Consider the following 25,831-nt stretch of genomic DNA (forward strand, 5'->3'; position numbering starts at 1 on the left):
CGCTTCCATCCCTGATGCTGTACTACCCCTCCCAGACTCTGCCATGACCTCATTCACATTGTTCCTCGCAGGAACTGTTTCCCACCACAAATGGTTCATCTCATTGGACACACCTTGTAGCTCATTTACGCCTTGCTCAGCACATTCAGTCGCTTGGGCCATCTCTATGGCTTTTTCCAAAGAGATTTTAGTCTCAGCGAGCAGCTTTTTTTTTGTATTCTGAGGCTGTTGATCTGCAGACCAAACATCTCCCCCAAAGCTGGACCAAATTTGCCGTGCTCTGCTAAATGTCGCAGTCTGGCCATGAACTCAGAGACTCTCTCCCCTGGTTCCTTCACAATCGAATTAAACTTATATCTTACCATGATGATGATTGAAGGTCGGGGTTAATAGAATCATAGAATCCCTACAGTGCAGAAGGAGGCCATTTGGCCCATCAAGTCTGCACTGACCACAAACCCAACCAGGCCCTATATCTGTAATCCCTATTTACCCTTGCAAGTCCCTCTGACACTATGGCCAATCAACCTGATCTGCACATCTTTGGACAGCCAGGCCATCTTTGGCAGTACCATCTAAACCTGCCACCCTTGCCACTTAGAAGAATAAGGGCAGCAGACATGTCGGAACATGCAAGCTCCCTTCCAAATCACACATCATCCTGACTTGGAACTACATCACCATCACTTCACTATCTCTGGGTCAAAATCCTGGAAATTAACAACACTGAGTGTACCTGCACCACATGGATTACAGGAGTTTAAGAGGACAGTTCGCCATTGACTTTTCAATGGCAATTAGGGATTGGCAATAAATTCTGGCCTTACCAGTGTTGCTCACATCCGGTGAATGAATAAAAAAAACTCTTAATGTGGTGAGATGTTCCAAGGTGTTTCACATGGATATTATCGGGCAGAATTTGACTCCTGAGCCACATAAGGAGATATGAGGATATCTGACCAAAATGTTGGTCAAAGAGGTAAAATGTAAAGGGAATCTACAAGCAGGAGAGGAGGGTGAGAGATGAGAATTTTGGATCTTAGGGCCAAGAGAACTGATGTCATGGATTCAGTAGCAATGACTAAAGCATTTGCAACATAGCTGACATACTTGTCTTCCTTATGGTGTTAGTGATGTTTGTGGGCTTTGACGTTCCATAGCTGATTTTCTATAATCAACAACATATCCCATCTTATCCATAGTCATGCTAACATTGCATGTATAATATCAATAAAAACGATCCTGCTGGAAGATTGAATGAAAGGGGGAATTCAAAACATTTATTTAATCTAGCACTCCTTTTCCTACAGTTTATTTTGCATTTCCTTCCATCTTGAGCTCTCGCCGTCATCGTTTATTTCAGCTGAAAGAGCTCAAGACAAATCCTTCTCACAACCCAGTCTCTAACCAGCCACCTGGAGACAGATAAGAACAACACCTTGACTGACAGGCATTCTCCTTCGCAAACATCTTTCCCAGGCAAGAATCATAGAATCCCTACAGTACAGAAAGAGGCCATTTGGCCCATTGAGCTTGCACCGACAACAATCCCACCCAGACCCTACCCTGTAACCCCACATATTTATCCCACCAATCTTCCTGACACTAAGGGGCAATTGAGCATGGCCAATTAACCTAACCTGCATATCTTGGACTGTGGAAGGAATCCAGAGCACCCGGAGGAAACTCACGCAGACACGAGGAGAATGTGCAAACTCCACACAGACAGTGACCCAGTCTGAGAATCAAACCCGGGTCCCTGGCCCTGTGAGACAGCAGTGCCATTGTGCCACCGTGCCTCCCTTGAATCTGAAGCACAAAACTCAGTCGACCGTTCTGCCGTACATTAACACATTAAGTTCTGGACTGCCACCTACAAAAGGAAAATTCATTATGGGAGGAGATAATATGGTTTCATCCTACCCCTATCCAGACTTGTGCTGCTCAGTCACATTTTAGATATACAAAACTAAATATCGAGCAGAGTATAACCATGTCGTCCTCTATGGTTTACTAGGAACCAATGGCAAGAACTGCTGTTGGACTGATAAGAATGCTACTGCAGTGGTGATTAAAATTGGTCACCTCATGTACCAGGCTGATAATTTAAGTGAATACTTCCCAGCCAATTAACCCCCGAGGTTTCAACCGCCCTAGCTCACAGCAAACTATCAGGCAAGGGACAGCAAGACTAAAATGCAGGCTGGAATTCCCTGGCCATTCACTCCGGCGGGATTCTCAGGTCCTGCCAGCAGCGGAGCCCCACCTGCAGGTTTCCCGCCGGCATGGGGTGGTGTCAATGGGAATTCCCATTGACAGCAGCAGAACCAGAGAATCCTGCTGCTAGCAAACAACGTGCCACCTCCCACCAGCACGAAACACACGGCTGAGAGGCTGGAGAATCTCGCCCGTAACCTCAAAAGTTTTGAAAAGTACAAAAAAGGCTGATCGGTTTGCAACATTTAACCTTTTTGTCTTAGAGGACAGTTTCATTGATAAATCTTTTCACCGTTGAGGATAAAAATGGTGAGCCCCTCCAGTGGGTAAATCCAATATAGTTCTGAATCACATTGTGCAGGAAGTTCTCTGCTCCTAACTGAACACATCTTTACTGACCCTGGAAAGTGAGTGTGTGTGAGGGAGGAAGGAGTGTGAATGAGGTGCATTAGTGAGCAAGGAGTGTGAGTGAGTGATCATTGTCCTTATATAGTTTGATTTTTGTTAAACAGACTTTCACCAGCTAATAGATAGGACCAACCAATACGTCCTCTCTGTTAGCTGGTGAAAGTCTGAAAAAGATAGAGAATCTGGTGAACTGGTGTGATGACAATAATCTCTCCCTCAATGTCAACAAAAGGAAGGAGATTGTCATTGTGGAGGACATGCCACTGTCTACATCAATGGGGATGAAGTAGAAATGGTCGAGAGCTTCAAGCTTTTAGGTTTCCAGATCACCAACAACCTGTCCTGGTCCCACCATGCTGATGCTATCGTTAAGGAAGCCCACCAACACCTCTACTTTATCAGAAGACTAAGGAAATTTGGCATGTCTGCTACGAATCTCACCAACCTTTACAGATGCACCGTAGAAAGCATTCTTTCTGGTTGTATCACAGTTTGGTATGGCTCCTGCTCTGCCCGAGACCACAAGAAACTACAAAGGGTCGTGAACAAAGTCCAGTCCATCACTCAAACCAGCCTCCCATCCATTGACACTGTCTACACTTCCCACTGCCTCAGAAAAGTGGCTAGCATAATTAAGGAGTCCACACACCCCAGACATATTCTCTTCCACCTTCTTCCATCAGAAAAAAGATACAAAAGCCTGGGGACGTGTTCCAACCAATTCAAGAACAGCTTCTTCCCTGCTGCCATCAGACTTTTGAATGGACCTACCTCACGTTAAGTTGATCTTTCTCTACACCCTAGCTATGACTGTAACACTACATTCTGCACCCTCTCCTTTCCTTCTCTATGAACGGTATGCTTTGTCTGCATAGTGTGCAAGAAACAATACTTTTCACTGTATACTAATACAGGTGACAATAATAAATCAAATCAAATCAAACATCCACAGGGCATTTGGGCCTGATTGTACCACAATTAAAATTAATTCACCTGCAAAGAGTTAAAATCGGCCCCTGTACGTGCATTTTTTAATGTCAGGTGAGGACAATGAAGTTTGGCCGCATTGCCTCTGATACTCACACGCGAAGACCGATGACTTGCGCTTGTTGCTGAGGGCTGCCTGCAGATGCTCATATAGCTACACCCTCAAACCGTCTGGAGGAGCAGAGGAAGAGAAATAACCAAGGGGGGAATAATTTAAAAAAAGAGTGACAGACAATAAACGTGCTAAGTGATTAACTCAAAATCTAACAGCACTATATTGTCAAAAAATATAAAATGACACTTGATCAAATTGCAATGAAAAGCTTCACTCAGCAATATATGGATCACTGTATTTCTTAACAGATGGCTGTTTCTAATACATATTTATTGCCAGAGCCTGGGTATGCTGCCCATAGGGAATAATTTGACACCTGCAAGGAATGAGTGAGTCATAATAAAATAAAAATCAGTCGGACTGAAAGTGTTGCTGCAAGCTGGTCTGGCAACAACTGGGTGATATGAACCATCACAAACTCTTTATATGAGTCTGGTTTTAATGTCTCAGATGTATAAAAGTGGTTACTGTGTGACAAAGTGAAAAAGCCTTGAAAAGGAAGTGAAGAAGGTAATCACATTACAAAGATCTGTCCTTCCCGAAGCATCAAAGGCCAGGAAGAGCTCAATGATGAGTCAGAATTAAACTTCTATAGCCAACAAAGATCAGTGCAAAAATTATGGCCTGCAAAATATAAATAACACTAAGATTAGAGCAGAGACCTGCTTGTCAATGGGACTAGACACTGCAGTGGGTTAGCACACTGTGCATTTTCTTCTGGGGCCCAAAATTCACCTCCAGCTAAGGTCCCTGGGATAAAGGTTAAACAATTCACAGCTGACTGTACCAGTTTGAAGTGAAGTGGCTTTAGAAGTGGGTCAATTCCCCAGAGAGAAAATCCGACTGGCAGAAGGAAGCAAAACGCAAGTGAAGAATGCTGGCATCAGAATCTGGGTTGATTCTAGATGCCAACTGGGATACATAGCAGCTCAGGCAAATGAACAACTGTTCCTCCTGGCAGTGACATTTGTAGACATGAACAGAGTTACTCCTCTGGGGTGGGAAAACCAGTGTTCCCACCGAAATGGAAAAAAGTTAACGTAGGAATACATCTTTTTGCAGTCTGAAATATATGAACTGTTACTTCTATTCTTAGATGAGAGGAACAGATTGAAATGGAAGCGTTATATCCATCACACACAGACCACATATAAGCACACTTCTACTCCTCGATGGAAATTCATTTCTACCACTAAAATAAAAGCTAATTGCGGATACTGGAGATCTAAAATAACAAAAAGAGCTGGAAAAGCTCAACAGGTCTGGCAACATCTGTGGAGAGAGAAACAGAGTTAACACTTCGAGTCCAATTTTTTGGAACTGGAGAAATATGATGGGTTTTATGCTGTTGGAAAAGTGGTAAGTCAGGTAAAATAAAAAGGAAAGTCAGGAATGAGTTAGAGGGACATGGAATGACAAATATGTAATGGAACTCAAGGCAAAGGGAGTGATGTTTGTAATAAAGAAACAAAATACTGTACAGGACCTTGGTGAGACCACATTTGGAATATTGTGTGCAGTTCTGGTCACCTCACTATAAGAAGGATGTGGAAGCGCTGGAAAGAGTGCAGAGGAGATTTACCAGGATGCTGCCTGGTTTGGAGGGTAGGTCTTATGAGGAAAGGTTGAGGGAGCTAGGGCTGTTCTCTCTGGAGCGGAGGAGGCTGAGGGGAGACTTAATAGAGGTTTATAAAATGATGAAGGGGATAGATAGAGTGAACGTTCAAAGACTACTTCCTCGGGTGGATGGAGCTATTACAAGGGGGCATAACTATAGGGTTCATGATAGAAGATATAGGAAGGATATCAGAGGTAGGTTCTTTACGCAGAGAGTGGTTGGGGTGTGGAATGGACTGCCTGCAGTGATAGTGGAGTCAGACACTTTAGGAACATTTAAGCGGTTATTGGATAGGCACATGGAGCACACCAGGATGATAGGGAGTGGGATAGCTTGATCTTGGTTTCAGATAACACTCGGCAGAACATCGTGGGCCGAAGGGCCTGTTCTGTGCTGTAATGTTCTATGTTCTATGTTCTAAAGGATTAGTCCAGAGTAATGTTAATGGCAGGATAAAGAATGAATTGGAAAATAACAATTCATTTTCTTTCACCCTTGCTCTTGTGCTCACATTTATCTCCTCGACCTACGACAATGTTCCAGTGAAGCCCATTACACGAGTGAGGAATAGCACTTCATCTTCTAATTAGATACTTTACAATCTTCTGGACTCAACATTGAGTTGAAAACTTCAGACTGTGAACTCTGTCCTCAATTTTGATTCTTTGTTTTTTTGCCCAGTGCCAGTCTGCATCTTGTTTTCATGTTTCTGTTTTCACACGTAACTGTTCTTTATCCTGCCATTAACACTTACTCTGGGCCAATTCTTTGTTTCTTTATTACAACCATTACCCTCCCTTTGTCTTTTCTTCCATGTCATCTTTGTCATTTAATCGCTACTGCCTTCTACACCATCCCTGGCCATCCTTTTTGTTCTACCCCACCCTCCCTCTTTTCCAATGGCATAAAACCCATCACATTTCTACCGCCCTTCAGTTCCGAAGAAGTCGCATTGGTCCCGAAAAGTTACCTCAGTTTTTCTCTCTCCACAGATACTGAATTTTTCCAGCACTTTCTATCTTTATTTCATTTCTGCCACGTTCAACTGTGAGTTATGGCTGACTTCAAGGGCACAGAATTCCACATGCCTGGAATGTGGGATTGGTTAAATGAAGTGAAAACTTAGTAAGACAGCACCCTTGACTTATTCTCTCACTTCAACAGCCTACAAGTGTAACATTCCAGGGAAATGGAAAAGTCACAATAATCTTTGTTTCTGAGGCAACAGGGAGACTGGAATCTGTTTTTCATAACAAGTAGTGGAACCACTTAAAGGTTTTGCCTTCCTTTAATGTTAAAACTGTCTACACACTGCACAGATGGCCACGATGCACAAAGAAATTAGTTTGTGCCACTTCAATCCAGCTCCCCATGGCTCTAAATCTACAAAACCGTACATCTGCTGCCTTTGTCATTTGAGATGGTCTTAAGAGTTGTTGTAGTGCTTTCTGTAAATGGATTACAATACAGCCATAGTGCACGAAACCCCCACTGGCGGTTTCAATGGTGGGCATGAGGGGAGAATATGGCGGGAAGCCCAGAAATTGGTTTCACAAAATCTTTAAGCGGTTCCACAATTTGTTTATGAAAAACAGATTCCAATCTTTCTGTTGCCTCAGAAACAAAGATTACTGTGACTTTTCCATTTTCCTGGTGTGAATTTACAGCAGGATCTTCCACTGGTGCCCACCATGGCAGGTCCGAAAACTCGCTGGAGGCCAACGTGAAACTAATTTGCATTAATTCTATTATATTCCTGACTTGTGCCTTCTACATGATGGAGAGACTTTGGGAGTCAGGAGGTTATCCTGATACAGAATATCCAGCCTCTGACTTTCTCTAGTTAATGACATACAGATGAAGTCCCGAGCCGCCCCTTTTCCCAACCCCCGACATAGGATTCTCACAACACTGGCAGGAAAACACATCAGCATGAAACATGTTTGGAATACTATGGCATACTGATGTTGGGACTCATTTAACAATGCCTGGGGTTGACTCTGGAGTTCAGGATAGAGGCCAACAACAACCCTGGATCCTGGGTCACCACAGCAATGGATCGGGAGCATTTACAGGTGGACCTTCCAGATTCAGTGTCCTGGAAGGGGAATCCATCTTTCAAACTCAGAATATTCCTTCATTCTCAGGAGGTCTATCTACTGATCTCAGAGTACTTCCAGAGATCCATGTTCATTTTCATGAGGTCCATCCTCTTCCTTCAATTGATTTTGGGTGCCTTTTCAATATAGCACAGTGTAGCCTAGATAGCACAGTGAACCGCCGCTCCACAGAATACGGCGCAAAGCCCCTGGTGCATAATTTATAAGGTTGGGGCTGGAAGATTTGACCTGTTTTACTGCTGGTCTCCGCAGCGGGAAACACTCCACATTCCTGCACCGCCACAGGCTTAGTCCCAATATGGGATCATTCCAGTTTATGGTGGTGGATGGGATGCTGATCAAACAGACTACTTCACCTGGCTATTGCTGAGTTTCAGGTGCTGTTACAGCTGCTCTCACATCCAGGCAGATGGAGAATATCCTATTGCATTCCTCATAATTGGTGGAGAGACTTTGGGGAGTCAGGAGGTGAATCTGATGTAGAATATCCAGCCTTTGAATTACTCTAGTAGCAGTTGCATTTATGTGGATAGTAGCAATCCCCAGAACATTGATGACGGGGTGTGATTCAGTGATGATAATGTCATTGAACACCAAGAGTTAGTGATGAAACTCTCTTTTGTTGGGAATAGTAATTGTCTGGCACTGGGAAGTGTGAATCTATTCACTTTAGCGATAATAATAGACGAGTAGAATATGTTTTGAAGGATGTGAAACTTGCAAGAGTTGCTGTTCAAAGGCACTCAATCGGGTGTGCTCAGAGAAGAACGCAGAAAGTTAGCATGCAGGTGGAGCAAGCAATTAGAAAGACAAACCTACAAAGGGTCGTGAACGAAGCCCAGTCCATCACTCAAACTGGCCTCCCATCCATTGGCACTGTCTGCACTTTCCGCTGCCTCGGAAAAGCAGCCAGCATAATTAAGGACCCCATGCACCCCGGACATACTCTCTTCCACCTTCTTCCATCAGGAAAAAGATACAAAAGTCTGAGGACACGTACCAACTGACTCAAGAACAGCTTCTTCCCTGCTGCCATCAGACTTCTGAATGGACCTAGCTCACATTAAGTTGATCTTCCTCTACACCCTAGCTATGACTGCAACACTACATTCTGCACTCTCTCCTTTCTTTCTCCATGAATGGTATGCTTTGACTGTATAGCACGCAAGAAACAATACTTCTCACTGTATATTAATACTTAATAATAATAAATCAAATCAAAAAATCAAATCAAAAAATCAAATGGCATGTTGGCCTTTATTGCAAGGGAATTGGCGTACTAGATTAAATAAGTCTTGCTAACATTGTACCATTTTGTTGAGGCCACCTATGGAATTTTGTGGACAGTTTTGATCTCCATATTGAAGAAAAATATACTTGCATTGGAGATGGTAGAGTGAAGATTCACTAAGTTTGTCCCTGGCATGAATGGGTTGTCCTATGATGAGAGGCTGAGTAAATTGGGCCTGGGTTCTCTAAGAATGAAAGGCAATCTCATGGAAACCTATAAAATTCTGCAAGGGCTTGTTAGGACACACAGGGAGATGGTTTCCATTGGGCAGGGAGTTTAAAGCACAAGAGAAGTGTCAGAATAAAGGATCGATCACTTAGGACTGAGGTGAGGAGAAATTTCTTCACTCAAAGGGTTATGGATCATTGGAATTCTCTACCACAGAGGATTCTGAATGCTTCATCGTTGAATACATTTAAGACTGGGATAAGTCTTAATTTTTGGGGAATTAGGGGATTATGGGGAGTCAGTGGGAAAATAGTTTTGAAGCCCAAGAACAATCATAATTGTATTGAATGCTCAATGGGCCATTTGGTCTCCTACTGTTCATACTTCTTGTGTTCCTTTTTGGATGGGGCAAATGTTAATTGCCACTTATCAGCAAAATCCTGAATGTTTCCCAAGTCTTACTGCTTGTGAGCAAGGACTGCCTAAGTATCTGTGGAACTACAAATGGAGCTGAACATGATGCAATAATCTGCCAACAATACCATTCCGACTTTATGATTTATTGATGAAGCAACTGAAGATGGTTGGACCAATGACACTACCCTGAGGAACTTCTGCAACAATGTCCTGGGGCTAAGATGACTGGCCTCCAACATCCACAACCATCTTCCTTTGTGCTGGATATGAATCCAACCACTGGAACATCTTTCCCCTGATTCCCAATGACTTCAGTTTTGTTGGGGTTCCATTGTTAGTCACTATCACCACCAGAGGAGTTAAGAAGCAATCAAACCTATTTATTAACTGCCTTAATTCCACAAAAAAAAGTACTGCATCACTTGATCAAGCTCCAAACATAAAAATGGAAGCAAGGCCTTTTCAACTTGAATGGTTAATACTTCCACATTATTACAAAATTGTTGACTAAAAAACCTTTCCTGATACTGTAGGTGTACATTAAAAAGAGTGGTGTTTGATTTGATTTATTATTGTCACATGTATTAACATACAGTGAAAAATATTGCTTCTTGCACGCTATACAGACAAAGCATACCGTTCATAGAGAAGGAAACAAGAAAAGTGCAGAATGTAGTGATACAGTCATAGCTAGGCTGTAGAGAAAGATCAACTTAATGCAAGGTAAGTCCATTCAAAAGTCTAACAGCAGCAGGGAAGAAGCTATTCTTGTGTCGGTTGGTATGTGACCTCAGACTTTTGTATCTTTTTCCCAACAGAATAAAGTGGAAGAGAGAATGTCCGGGGTGCATGGGGTCCTTAATTATGCTGGCTGCTTTGCCGAGGCAACAGGAAGTGTAGACAAAGTCAATGGATGGGAGGCTGGTTTGCGTGATAGATTGGGTTACATTCACAACCTTTTGTAGTTCCTTGCAGTCTTGGGCAGAGCAGGAGCCATACCAAGCTGTGATACAACCAGAAAGAATGTTTTCTATGGTGCATCTGTAAAAGTTGGTGAGAGTCGTAGCTGACATGCCAAATTTCCTTAGTCATCTGAGAAAGTAGAGGCATTGGTGGGCTTTCTTAACTATAGTGTCGGCATGGGGGGGACCAGGACAGGTTGTTGGTGATCTGGACACCTAAAAACTTGAAGCTCTCGACCCTTTCTACTTTGTCCCCGTTAATGTAGACAGGGGCATGTTCTCCTTTATGCTTCCTGAAGTTGATGACAATCTCCTTCATTTTGTTGACATTGAGGGAGAGATTATTGTTGCCGCACCAGTTCACCAGATTCTCTATCTAATTCCTGTCCTCTGTTTTTTGTCACACAAAATGATTGAAAATGATTGGCAAGACCAGTTTATTTATCCTCAACCTAAAATTGAATTAGATATTTTTTAGGAAAAATGTATAACTTTAAGTTTAGTTTATATTTTGTATTTGTATGTTAAGAAGTGTAAAAGCTTGGTCTAGTTTGAGTTTTATTTTGTGAGTTGGATACCAGCAAGTCTGGAGCACTTTTAATGAGGTTTCATAACACTTGAAGTGAAGAGATGGGTTACCAAGGGGTTAGTAGTTTAGTGAAGTTAAAAAAACGTAAAATATTTAAAAGTTGTGCTGTTACCCAGCAACAGGGGTTCAGAGACACAGGAAAAGAGAAAAGTGCTGTTCAGTCAGTTAGTGTGTGCCAGAATGTCTCACTCAGAATGTCCAAAATTCATTAGTGAGAAATTCTATCAGACTACTGAGAACCTGAATTTAGGGAACCCATGTGTTTGTTCTGAAGTAAAAGTAACAGTGAGTCTGCAGTGTGATTTTTGAGTGTCTTGGGGAGCAATACTATTTAAGGAAGACCATGTTTAAAAGTCCACCAGAAAAAAATTGTTTGAAATGTAAGCCAGCCCATGTCTTGGTGTTGAGATAGTGGTAAATCTTCATTAGGGTTTTTGTATCTGTAAGGATATTGCTGGAATGAAAGGAATACTATGAGGTTGAATCATTTCCTGGGGTATTTGTATTGGGATCAGGCTTGTCCAGTATTGATATCAGCTGGGATCATCGCAAAACCTAATGAGATAAAATAGAGTTTTGTCTCTATTTTGTCATTGTTGAAAATTATTCCTAAAAGTACACATCTTTTCCTGAAATTGGTAATTTAGAAATGAATTATTCAGCACAAAAGAGTCCATTTGTTTAATCTCCAGGAAGGAAGCCATTCATTCAGACCATTGCGCCTGTACTGCACTCTTTGAAGGAGCACTCTAATTAGCCCATTACCAGTCCTTGCCCTGACAATTGCGCCAATTCAAGTATATATCTAATTCCCTTTTGAAAGCTAGCATCAAATAGGTTTCCATCATTCTTTCAGGTAGTGTATCACAGATCATACCTGTGGTGTTAAACAAATAGAGGTGGCACGGTGGTTAGCACTGCTGCCTCACAGCACAGGGACCCGGGTTCGATTCCCGGCTTGGGTCACTGTCTGTGCAGAGTCTGCACATTTTCCCTGTGTCTGCGTAGGTTTCCTCTGGGTGCTTCAGTTTTTTCCCACTGTCTGAATGATGTGCTGGTTAGGTGCATTGACAATGCTAAATTCTCCCTCAGTGTACCCAAGCAGGCGTCAGAGTGTGGCGACGAGGGGATTTTCACAGTAACTTCATTGCAGTGTTAATGTAAGCCCACTTGTGACACTAATAAATAAACTTAAACTCTGTTTATCTCCTCTCTTTTTTGACAATTGTCATAAGTCTGTGTTCTCTGGTCACTGAATCTTCTGCCAATAGAAGCATCTACCCCCTATCTACTCTATCAAAATGCCTCCAGCAATGTTGAACACATCTATCAACTCTCCCCTTAACCTGCTGTGCTCAGAGGAGAGCATTTCTAGTTTCTCCAGTCTCAACTAAACCTCTCCTGCACCTTTGCCATGGCCATGGCATCTTCCCCAAAGTGTGGTGACCAGAAATAGACACAATAGTCCAGCTGAAGATACCGGGGATTTATAAAGGTTAAGCATAACTTCCATGGTTTTGTATTCTAACATTTTTACCTATAAAGCCCAGGATTTCATACAGCCTTTTTAACTTCATCTGTCGGCCAGCACATCGAAAAGTGAAGAAACACCTTATAACATGAATTTCAATGTAGATTTGATGCACTTTCATCAAATGCATTTTGAAACTGCACAATATAAGAAACATACTTATTAAAAATAAAATATAATAGAGTATTAGTTTTGTTCATGCATGAGTGAATGGAGTTCTGTATACAGCGGAGACATCATTTCTTGGATCTGTCATAAGGATTGCTTTTCGATAGAGCGGTCACAGTTGACTTTTTTTAAATTCTTCTTTGTTCAAGGGCTGTGTGCATTGCTGGTATTGCTAGCATTTCTTGTCCATCCCTAATTGTCCTTGCCAAGATCCTGGTGAGCCACCTTCTTTAAATGCTGCAGTCCATGTGGCATAGGTACACCCACAATGCTGCTAACATCCTTAAAGGCACAGAAACAATCCCACCATCTTCACTCTCTGAAGGGCTAAGGGAGGCCTGGCTAATGCTGCTCCCTGTACTGCAAGGAAGGCAGTAGCAGAAGGGACAGTCAACATACTGACGTGTTTCAGTTTTACTGTATGTCGTTTTACCAAACAGGATCTCGGCCAATATTTTCTCTTCTCAAAGCCTCAAGAAATTGGAGGAGCTTCTCGTTTTAATTCTCTCTTCCCAGTTTCCCCCCTCGCAAAGTGTTTGACTCTTGGTCAATACCACTTCTGCAGACACTCGTTAGCCTTCAGTATCATAACTGTGGAGTCACTATTCATTTGCGAGCTGTAATAATGACACTTAATGGACTATTTCATTTTGTGGAGCATCAAATCTCAGGATGATTGTCAGACTATATCCATCCGAACACATTTCCAGTATGGGGCCAGTAGACAGTGACTTAGAGCAGGAACCCTGGCTGATGTTCCCTGCCCCAAATCAAGACCATTGATGCCCACTGCAACAAATTCAACTAGTGCTAACTTGGCCAAGATCAGCCACATTTAGCACAAACCAGGGCTCAAACCTGCCCTCTTATTCATTTGTATGTCTCAGAAATTCACTTGATAAACTCTCCAATGCACTCGGGCAACAGCCTACAGAGTTTTAACACAAAACTACCAAACTGACTGAGTCTGTGCTACCCAAATAATGTACAACTGACCAAGTGTTAGGTGACATCCTCACCCTCATCATCGGCATAATGACAATTTTTAAAAATTATTAGTGTCACACATAGGCTTACATTAATACGGCAATGAAGCCACTGTGAAAATCCGCTAGCGCCACACTCAGGCGCCTGTTCGGGTACACTGAGGGAGAATTTAGCATGGCTAATGCACCTAACCAGCACGTCTTTTGGACTGTAGGAGGAAACCGGAACACCTGGAGAAAACCCACACAGACACAGGGAGAACATGCGAACTCCGCACAGACAGTGACCTTAGCTCAGAATCGAACTTGGGTCCCTGGCACTGTGAGCAGTGCTAAGCACTGTGCCACCATGCCACCTTTGTGTGATTCATACGTGTAGATATGAAAAATGTGAAATAAATTTATACGATGCCAATCTTTTCTATGGCTGTTTATATTTCTAAGCATACAAGTGTGCATTAAATTCCTCATTACTATGTTACATATCAGCAGACATTAATCTATTTAAACTACAGATGGTAAGAGACATCAATCAGTCCGATTGTGTACTTCTGCAACGTCTAAGCAGTTCATGTGGAAAACGTTAAGTATTTATGTTGAGAGTTAATTATATTGTGGTGACAAATATATTTTTGACTCTGAATCACCCCCACATAAAAATGACTCAAACAAGAGAATAGATAACAGCTAACCAATAATATGATTATAATGTAGCTCTGACAAGAATTACCAGTTATCTCTTATTTCAATTGGGAGACAGCAATGCTTTGCCTGGGTGCTTCATATGCTATTAAATCCCAATGAATTTAATTGCCATTTTTATATCTGTGATTGTGTGAGAAAAGGAAGGCAATAAATGTGACTTATTGTGGCTGTCTGAAGGGCCAAGGCCCATAATAGGGTCTAGCAGTAAGGTTGAAGAGAGAGGAGAAGGCAAGCTGCATCAACAAGGAGTAATTAGGAGTTGTCAGTCTGACACTGAGAGCTAGATATATAGGAGAGAAGAAAATATTGAGGGAGGTCTGGACTTTTGAGAACCCGGAAAAAAATTCAGAGACTGTGAAAGTAGTCTTCTTTTCGACACCATGTCGACATAAGTGGAAGCATTTATTGGATGCAAATTGATGAGATCAGGAGAGGTAAGAGAAGAGTGGCACTGTCTGTGAAACAATTTGGGGGAGGGAAGGTTAAAAAGAAAGAGATTGGATATTTAGACCTGAATTAGAGAATTAGGTCATTTAGGATCACAGACTAAGGTTAGGAAGAGACGGCTGGAAATTTTTGGGCATGTCATTAGAAATCATGATTTCGAAAGTCTGATGCTGATGGGAACAAGCAGTGGTTAAAAAAAAGACCAAGGTACACAAAAAATAACTTTCCAAAGAGCCTTGTAATCTAGATGAATACAGCACCAATGATGATGATCGATGCTTCCAGAGCAAGATAACACAGTCATCAATGCCTTCTTAGGGTATGGTACCTGAAAAGAGAGAGAGAAAGAATCATAGAATGATGCATTTGGCCCATTGTTCCCTGTTCCACCTGTTGGAACCAGCTATCCAATTACTGCCACTCCCCTGCTCTTTGCCCACAGTTCTAGTTCACCCCTTCACGTATTTGTCCAGTTCTTTCAGATGTTTATATTGAATTGGCTTCCAACACTCTCTCAAATAGTACATTCTGCATTACAACACCCAGCATTCCTCAGATTGCCTCAGGTTCTTTGTCAATCATAAACCTAAGACTCTGGTTGCCAATGCTTCTCCTTCTTTACTCTACCAAAGCCATTTGTGACTTTGAAAACCCTCAACCAAATCTCAGAAAGTACTGGAAAATCACAGCAAGTCTGACAGCATCTATGGAGAGAGAATAGAGCTAACGTTTCAAGTCTGAATGACTCTTCCTCACAGTTCTGACAAAGGGGTATCCAGAATCAAAACATTGGCTTTATTCTCTCTCCACAAATGCTGCCAGAGATTTTCCAGCAACTTCTGTTTCAGATTCCAGCATCCGCAATAACATGTTTTTATCAACCAAATTTCATGTTAATCTTTGCTGCTTTGACAGACTGAGCTTCCCCAGTCTTCACATAGCTGTAGTCCCTCATCCATGGTATCATTCTAATAAATAAAAACAAAAAGAATGCTCAGCAGGTCAGGAGAGAGAAACAGAGTAAAACCTTTCAGGTCTCAGGTCTTTCATCAGAGCTGCAAAACATTAGGGATGTAACAGGTTTTAAGCAAGTACCGAAACAGGGAAAGAGAAGAGGTGAAAAATGTGGGAAGGTCTGTAATAGGTTGAGAGGACAGGAGAGATTAAGTGACAGAAGAGATGATGGTACAAGAGAAATGTCAGTGGCAGTGGGACAGGTAAAGAAACAAAAGTTGAGCCCAGAGGAATTAAAAATGACAGAAGCAGAATCAATAACAAAATGTAAATCTTGAGTATTTTTGAAAACGAGGCATCTCAAGCTCATCAGGACAGACACAAAAATGCCAAAGTTCGAAGGGAGCAACAATTTGTAGGGATTAGAAAAGGGTGCTGATTACTTGGCAAGTTGACTGTGATTGATCAAGGTATTGCCATGGAGAATGTACCTGGGAGCTATGTTCCACTTTTCTTTAATTCAAAAATGGCACCATGCTGGGACATGTTCCTTTTTCCTTCAGAGGGGGGGTCTCTGATCGGGTTGGCCTTATCCTGCAGGGTAACTTCAATGTGCCCTATTTTGTTGTCAACTTGCATGGTGAGCAAATGGCTCAACAATGATCAGATCTCGGATGGGCCTAAGGATATCATTTCCAGAAATAAACAGTGCCCAGTCTACCTCAAATTACTCTGGAAAGGTCAGATATCTCAAAAATTTGAGCAACAGCTGAAACTAGCCATTTCATGCTGCCAAAATGCAGTAGCAACACAAGTGGTATTTTCCACTGTCAAGGCAAAATGATTTTCTGTCTACTGCACAAATGAGTATTGCTAGGTACTTAGGCTGTACATCCCAAGACTGGTGTGAATTGTATTGACTAGGATCAAGGAACTAATTGATGGGGGGGAGGATGCAGGGGTAAGGGGAATTACAAAATTAATGGTAGAGGAGAGGGTGCAAGTGAATGAAGGCGGTAATTTAGATAAGGGAGTAGAGGGAGACGGTGTTCGCGACTCATCAAAGCGGGTTCAGATAAAAGCTGGAATAAGGACACTTTGCCTGAATGCACGAAGCATTCGGAACAAGGTGAATGAGTTGATGGTGCAAATCAGCACAAGTGGGTACGATCTAGTGGCCATTACAGAAACGTGGCTGAAAGGTGACCAGGACTGGGAGATGAATATCCAGGGGTATCAGGCGTTTAGGAAGAATAGACAGGAAGGAAAAGGTGGTGGGGTCGCGCTATTAATAAGAGATAATATCAGGGTAGTACTGAGGGATGACATAGGCTCTGAGGAACAAAACGTGGAATCATTATGGGTAGAGATGAGGAATAGTAGAGGGAGAAAGACACTAGTAGGTGTGGTATATAGGCCCCCAAATAATAATGTTGAGGTAGGGAGGGCTGTAAACAAGCAGATAAGGGATGCGTGTAAAAACGGAACGGCAATAATCATGGGGGACTTCAACATGCACATTGACTGGCAGACTCAAGTCGGTAAGGGTGGAATGGAGGAAGAGTTCTTAGAATGCTGTCGGGATAGTTTCCTTGAACAGCATGTTACGGAACCGACGAGGGAACGAGCTATTTTGGATCTGGTATTGTGTAACGAGGTAGGTAGAATTAAGGATCTTATTGTGAAGGACCCTCTTGGGTCTAGTGACCACAATATGGTCGAATTTCTGATTCAGATGGAAGAGGAGAAAGTTTGGTCCCAAACCAGTGTCCTCTGTTTGAACAGAGGGAAATATGATAGGATGAGGGATGAATTGGCTAAGGTAGACTGGGAGAGCAGGCTGGCAGGTAGGATAGCTGAGGAACAGTGGAGGATTTTTAAGGAGATCCTTTTCAGTTCTCAGCAAAAGTATATTCCAGCAAAAAACAAGGATTGTAAGAAAAGGGAGAACCAGCCGGGGATAACGAAGGAAATAAAGGAGAGTATTAAAATAAAAACAGCTGCGTACAGAGTGGCCAAAAATAGTGGAGAAACAAGTGATTGGGAAAAATTTAAGAAACAACAAAGAGAGACTAAGAAAGCGATAAAGAAAGGAAGGATAGACTATGAAGCTAGGCTAGCAATTAATATAAAAAATGATAGTAAAAGTTTTTATAAATATATAAAAAGGAATAGAGTGGCTAGAGTGAATGTTGGACCCTTGGAGGACGAGAGGGGGGAGTTAATAGTGGGAAATGAGGATATGGCTGAGTCTTTAAATACGTTTTTTGTGTCGGTCTTCACGGTGGAGGACACAAATAGTTTGCCAAATATTAACGATAGAGGGTTGGCAGCAGGAGAAATACTTAATACGATTAATGTTACCAGAGAGGCAGTGCTGGGTAGACTAATGGGACTGAAGGTGGACAAGTCCCCGGGTCCGGATGGAATGCATCCCAGGGTATTGAAAGAAATGTCAGAGGTAATAGTGGATGCGTTAGTGATTATTTATCAAAACTCGTTGCATTCTGGGGTAGTGCCGGTTGATTGGAAAACGGCTAATGTTACGCCGCTGTTTAAAAAAGGAAGGAGACAAAAGGCGGGTAACTATAGGCCGGTCAGCTTAACGTCTGTAGTAGGGAAAATGCTGGAATCCATTATTAAAGAGGAGATAGCAGGGCATCTGGATAGAAATGGTTCGATCAATCAGACGCAGCATGGATTCATGAGGGGAAAGTCGTGCTTGACGAACATGTTGGATTTTTATGAAGATGTGACGAGGGCGGTTGATGGAGGAGAACCGGTGGATGCGGTGTTTTTGGATTTCCAAAAGGCGTTTGATAAGGTGCCCCATAAAAGGCTGCTGAAGAAGATTAGGGCACACGGAGTTGGGGGTAGTGTGTTAAAGTGGATTGGGGACTGGCTATCCGACAGGAAGCAAAGAGTCGGAATAAATGGGTGTTTTTCCGGTTGGAGGAAGGTAACTAGTGGCGTGCCGCAGGGATCGGTACTCGGGCCGCAACTGTTTACCATTTATATAGATGATCTGGAGGAGGGGACGGAGTGTAGGGTAACGAAGTTTGCAGACGACACAAAGATAAGTGGAAAAGTGAATCGTGTGGAGGACGGAGAAGATCTGCAGAGAGATTTGGACAGGCTGAGTGAGTGGGCGAGGATATGGCAAATGGAGTATAACGTTGAGAAATGCGAGGTTATACACTTTGGAGGAAATAATAACAAATGGGATTACTATCTCAATGGAAACAAATTAAAACATGCTACCGTGCAAAGGGACCTGGGGGTCCTTGTGCATGAGACGCAAAAGCCCAGTCTGCAGGTACAACAGGTGATCAAGAAGGCAAATGGGATGTTGGCCTATATTGCGAGGGGGATAGAATATAAAAGCAGGGATGTCTTGATGCACCTGTACAGGGCATTGGTGAGGCCGCAGCTGGAATACTGTGTGCAGTATTGGTCCCCTTATATGAGGAAGGATATATTGGCATTGGAGGGAGTGCAGAGAAGGTTCACCAGGTTGATACCGGAGATGAGGGGTTTGGATTATGAGGAGAGGCTGAGGAGATTGGGTTTGTACTCGTTGGAGTTTAGAAGGATGAGGGGGGATCTTATGGAGACTTATAAGATAATGCGGGGGCTGGATAGGGTGGAGGCGGAGAGATTCTTTCCACTTAGTAAGGAAGTTAAAACTAGAGGACACAGCCTCAAAATAAAGGGGGGTCGGTTTAAGACAGAGTTGAGGAGGAACTTCTTCTCCCAGAGGGTGGTGAATCTCTGGAATTCTCTGCCCACTGAGGTGGTGGAGGCTACCTCGCTGAATATGTTTAAAGCGCGGATGGATGGATTCCTGATCGGTAAGGGAATTAAGGGTTATGGGGATCAGGCGGGTAAGTGGTACTGATCCACGTCAGATCAGCCATGATCTTATTGAATGGCGGGGCAGGCTCGAGGGGCTAGATGGCCTACTCCTGCTCCTATTTCTTATGTTCTTATGTTCTTATAAACAGCATGTCCCATCAGATACTCGCAATAGGCAGAGTGCTGACCTTACTCAGCAGGCCTGCGCTTGCAAAACTTAGAAAATAGTGCCTAATGTTAGATGTAATTTAGCATTTACTGAACAATCCTGAGTGTGTTCAGAATTAAAACTAATTTAAGATTATCTGTTGGGCTTATAGTGTGGCTGGCTTGCTGTTGCTAGGAGTTACATATACTCATATGTGGGACCTGTCTTTCACAAGTCCTGGCATTCTGCCTGTTTTGAATTAAACAAAATATGAGGGACATTAGTTCCTTGATACATTCTCCATGGCAAAGCCTCAACCAATTAGAGTAAACTTGCAAAGCAATCAGCACCCTCATACAGTACAAAGTGTCACTCCCTTTGAAATTTGGGATTCTTGTACCTGTTCTGAAGAGCGCATGATTTCAGCAGCATGTCTCTTTTCCAGCAATACACCCTTGTCAGTCTTCCTAATGTATGGTGCACAGACTGAACTCCAACTGAAATCGAACCAATGTTTTATTAAGGTTTAACTTAACTTCTTTGTTTTTGGGTTCTATTCCTATACTTAGAAAGCCCAGTACCTCATATTCTTTATTAAAAGCCTCTCAACTTGTCCTGCCAGCTTTCAAAATTTGTGAACTGACACCCCCAGGTCTCTTTTTTCCTGCACCTTTGTTACATTTGGACTTGCACCAGGTTTAAAATTGTACCATTTCGCTTATGCTGCTGCTCCTCCTCCGACCCAAATGTATTACTCACACTTATCTGTTAAATTTCATCTGCTGATTTCCCAGTCTTTCTATGTTCTCCTGAAATCTGTTAACATCATCCTTACCAAACTCCTGAGTTTCACGTTGCCTGCAAACTTTGAAAGTCAGCCCTGTACACCCAATTGCAGGTCATAAAATAAATATTGAAAAGAACATTGGCCCCAACACTAACCGTTGGTGAACACCACTGTATACTCTCCTTCAGTCTGAGAAGCAACCACTCAGCACTACACTCTGTTTACTACACTTATATATACATAGCACCTTTAATGGAAAATAAAATGTCACAAGACTGCTACAGGAACATTATTAAACAAAATTTAACACTGAACTTTGGCCAAAGTGGTTGGCTTTATGGAGCATCATTATGGGGGAAAAAGAGGTAGAGAGGCAATTAGGTTTATGATAGAAATCACACAATGGTTACAACATGAAAGGAAGTCATGCTGAAGGCAGTAATTGTTGCTGAACACATTTTGTATCCTTGCTGCTACTGTCAATATAATCTCTTAGGCTTCATAATTTTTCTAACAAGCCTATTTCAAAATACTTTTTCGAAAATCTCAACAGACACCAGCCACCACAATACCCTTATCCTTCCTTGTCAATACTTCAAAGAACTTGCTCAAGTTGACCAAACATCATCTGCCTTTAATGAACCAGTTATTAACACATTCTGCAATTTTGTTTTCAGACAGTGCTAACCTTTATTTTGCTATTAACATATACTCTGGATCAATGACTTGCGTCTTTAATACTCCCACTACCATTATTTTTGCCTTGTGTTCCTGATATCTTTGTCAATTAATCTCCCCCGCCCTCTAACCTATCACTCACCCTCTTTTGCTCCACCTGCCACTCCCCCTTTTACCAACAGCATAAAACCCATCACATTCCTAACTCTCTACAGTTCTGAGGAAGAGTCATATTGGACTCAAAATGTTGGGCGAAATTCTCCCCAAAAAATTCTAAGTGTGGAATTTGCGTAATTAATTTTTTTTCAGTGGGTGTTCAGAGAAGAATCTCCCACACTCTGTGCACTGCAGAGGCCACCAGCGTGAATATCATTAAAAACTCGGGAGCGAGGCCTATCCCTGCTGCAGAGGCTGAAATCAGTGCGCTGAGTGGGCCACTGCGCATGCGTCGATCAGTGCTGAGATCGGCACAGGTGCAGTAGTCCTGCACTGATGACCTCCCAATTGCTGGCCAGTTTGATCACAGGCCAGCCCCGCGATCCCCGCAATGGCGGCTCTCAGCACACCCTCCACAGCCCAGTCGCTGGCCCCTGGACCATTCCTGGGCCAGCCCCAAAGCCCCCCCCTTCCCAATCTTCATCTCCCCATCCCTCCCCCCCCACCCGCCGATTCCCGGGTCTGCTAATCATATTTAAATTTTATGTTAATGACCATTTAAATGGTCTTTGCCCCTCCCCGCCGCTTTCTGGTGCAAATCTGACGCTGCTGGAGATCCGGCGTTGGGAGACGCTAGCGGAGCATGAATGCACACACAAACCCCACAAATCAGCTGACATGAGAATCTCCCGGCCCTCTGCGCTAAAAGATTAGCACAGCAAGATGGGAGAATCATGGCCATTAACTCTGTTGCTCTCTTCCCAGCCCCTGCCACGCCAGCTAAGTTTTATTTTCTGTTTTTATTTCAGATCTCCAGTATTCACACCATTTTGCTTTTATTTCATTAACCCCTTATTTACGTTTCATTTCCTCAAAATGCCAATTAATTTTGCCTTAGATCATTGTCCCTAAAGGTTTCCCAAACAGTGACGCATGGCTGATTGGCCTCTGGTCATCAGGTTGAGCCCTTTCCTGTTCTATAAATAAAGGTGTGACATTTGCAATCCTGCAGTTCCACTATCATGTATTAGAATGTTTCTTTGTATCCTATCTGAACCTTACAAAGGAGCAAAGAAAATGATTCCTAGAAATAAGAATTATATTCTTACCTTGGAGATTTAAGATTGTATAAGCGAGGGAAAATATTTTTTTCTCTATGTATTAGATTTTTCACCAAGGTCTTTATCAGGATGACTTTATCTGCCAGATAAATACAACGCACAAAGGATTTCTTTCCTTTGAAGTAAACGTTACTGAAGGGAAAATAAGTTTGTAGAATTAAAGAGGAAGCATGGGGTTGAATTAAAAGGAGAGATTATACAAATTGGGGTTTTATCCCCAGGATTTAAATGGTTGGGGGTAATTTGATCAAAGTTTTCCAGGTATTGGTTGGAATATCCAATGGGCAGCATGGTAGGTGAGACCAGAAAATTCAGAGTGAATGTATTTCCTGCCAATATAAAAATAGTTTGAAATTTTCCACTCATCACTTTCATGGCAGTTCAGGTCGTCCACCGCTCCACGCCGGGAACTGAATTGGCACAATTTGACTCTCATGAATGTTCATTAAAAGCCCAGCTGCTGGATTCACAACCCCGATAAAATGTCCGAGCCAGTGGCCAATTATACCGGCATGATTCAGGACCGCACCTGCTGAGCTGCACTTCACTCACCACCTTGAGTTGCATCCGCACAGCATTCACTTACTTTTCACCAGGCTGCGGTTGCCGCCACCCTCGCTCCATGCCAAGGCTGCTCAGGCAAGATGAGAGCGAGGGTAAGGTCGGTGGAGGATGTCGGGGGGGGGGGCGCGGGGGGACAGGGCCAAGACTTCTCATGAGACCAGTGGCATAGGGGATGGGGTTGGAAGGCAAAAGCTCGACTTGTGGGTAGGTGGAGCGGTGTGGCACTGGAGCCTGGGGGAAAGGGTACAAAGAGACAAATGACTGGGTGGGGGGAATGACTAGGAAAGAGAGCATAGAGACACATATGTTGGGTGGGAGAATTAGTCAGGGCCAGAAAACATACACAGTCCTGAGCGACAGCGCAGGAGGTAGTCGTGGCCAGAATGCATAGTCAGTCCTGGGGATTTGCATCATGACTTAGAGGGCTGTGCTTGACACTCCTGTCCTTGTGCCAGTCCAGGGAAGGGGAGTCAGACCTGTGCAAGTCATGACTGGCATGGTGCGCAGAGCATAGCTATTCCATCACACAATTTGGTCCTGGGGATTGGTGCCTTGATACCGGGCTACCAATGTCACAGTCAGGGGAGGCATCTGTAGGGACTAACTAGTAATGTGGAGGAATCAGGCACTCGATGATTTCATGGGGAGGGTCACGGTAAATCAAGTACAATGGGTGTCAAGATGGGGGAGAGTCAGATCTTCATGGGGCATCAAATTCAATGGTTCAGCGAAGAAGGCTGGGATACCAACGGCAATGACTATGAGATCAAGGATTTGAGGGGGAGGAAGGAGAGTGGCTGGAGGGAAGGAAATGTGTCCATTATATTCTCCAATCACGATGGGAGGGATCTTGTCAGTCGCAGAGTGAGGGGGGCGCGTTGGATGCTAGCCTCATAATAAAATCTCAGCACCACCATTTTTCAAACTGATCCAATGATGCAATTGTAAAACAAGAAAGAAAGAAATCACCAGGGGAGATCATTCACGGCTTGTAGGAAGAGTCAACTACTGCTCTTTTTAGCCAATTGAAGGGGTACCCTCCTAATTTACACATTACCAAGTGGGCACAGCTGAGGAATGTTAGTCAAATGCTAATTAAGGGATTGTGGCACCTTAACTCATGTTGCAAGTTTTTGAGAGAGTCTATTCCCAATTGGGGCCATTTTGAACTTGGCTTCCAACCCAAACCTTTGCCCCTCTCTTTGGAAATCACAAACTTGAGAAGAAGGAACCAATCATAAAGGGGCAATAGCCAAAATGTATATGTCCAAAGGCCCAAACACAGCTGCCAGCTTCAGGCTTTACCCTCCACCAGGCCTCCCCAGCCACTTCCGAATACTGTTGTAAAATGAGTGCAAATTGGAGTAAATGTGTAATCTAAATGATTTGGTCTGACTGAGACTGCTATCACATGGCAGCACTCAATCAGATCCAGACCCCTATGTAAAAATGTTGCCATGCCTGTAGCATTTGCAAAGGACCGGGTGGGTGTAATTGGCAGGGATGCTCCACTGGTGATCCTTAGGGCAGTGATACCACTGCAAGGAACAATGTAAAGATGAAATGGCTGGGATAAATGCAACCCGCAAGCTTCCCAATGACTTCCTAGCTTGCCACTGGAAAGTAAACAATGCCACCCTGTGTGCATTCATGTACTTGTTCAATGTTTCTGTGAAGACAAGCATGAGCACATAATGGATGGAGCTGCCAATGTTGTATTTATCCTAAAAATCAGTCAAGTGAGGAGGAAAAGGAGAAAGGCCCATTGCCATCAGGCGGGGTTAAGAGAAGAGTCTCACCCTGATAAACTAACCCTGGTGAGGCACCCTCAATACCCTGAAGTTGAGGCTTATAGCTGAGGCATTTGGCATGACCAATGGTGTACCGAAGATGCCTTTCATGGATACAGATGAGCAAGAGATGGTGCTGTAGAGGCCTTTGCATGTCAAGGGACGTGATGCCTCACATCTGCCACATTCTCTGAAAGGAGCAGATGCTGCAGGGACCAGGAGGCCATCCATTGCCAGTGGCTCTCAAATTTACCACCACTCTGGACTTTCTTGTGGGTGACTCATTCCAGGGCTCCACTGGGGAAGCACTACAATTCATCAACAGAAAAGGCCTGCAACTACCAGAAGCAGATTATTCAGGTATGTATGTGATACCCTGGAAGTTCCCATGACACTTACATCTTGAGTCACTTGCAGATGCCACAGATCTTCAAGGGCCTTCAGCGCATCCAAGGTTAGCTCCCTGGAGACAAAGGCTACCTCTAAAAGACATGGCGGTTAATGCCCTTATGATGGCCACAAAGCCCTTCAGAGGAGAGCTGCGAGCCTGCTCGTTCTGCATCACATTCATTCATTGATCAGACCATTGGCATGTTAAGGATACATTTAAGATGTCAGACAGGTCAGGCAGCACACTCGAGTATTCTCCCCAGAGGGACTCCCACATCATCATGGCTTGCTGTGCGCTACACAACCCGGTGCTACAAAGGGAGGATGATTTGACAGAATGACAGATGGAGGAGCTGCATGTCTCCTCTGATGAACAGGACATCAAGAAGGCTGAGCTCAATGAGGACACGGTAGCTGGGGCTCCAGAGGAGGAGGCTATAGTGCAGGCCAGGTGGGGCACCATGCATGTGAGCTGCTTATAGCCTTCAGGTTCCAGGAGGATGATGGTGATTAGCTCAGAGGAGACTCTATCACCAGTGGCCTCCTTGCTGGACATCCTTGTGGTGAGCCTCTTGATCTTAATGAAGCACATTAATATCTGAATGAGTAGATACAACCTTCATGACGATGTGCTCGTTCATTGAAAGCTAGGCAGCCTC

Source organism: Mustelus asterias, chromosome 3 (assembly GCF_964213995.1).
Source record: "Mustelus asterias chromosome 3, sMusAst1.hap1.1, whole genome shotgun sequence".
NCBI lineage: Eukaryota > Metazoa > Chordata > Chondrichthyes > Carcharhiniformes > Triakidae > Mustelus > Mustelus asterias.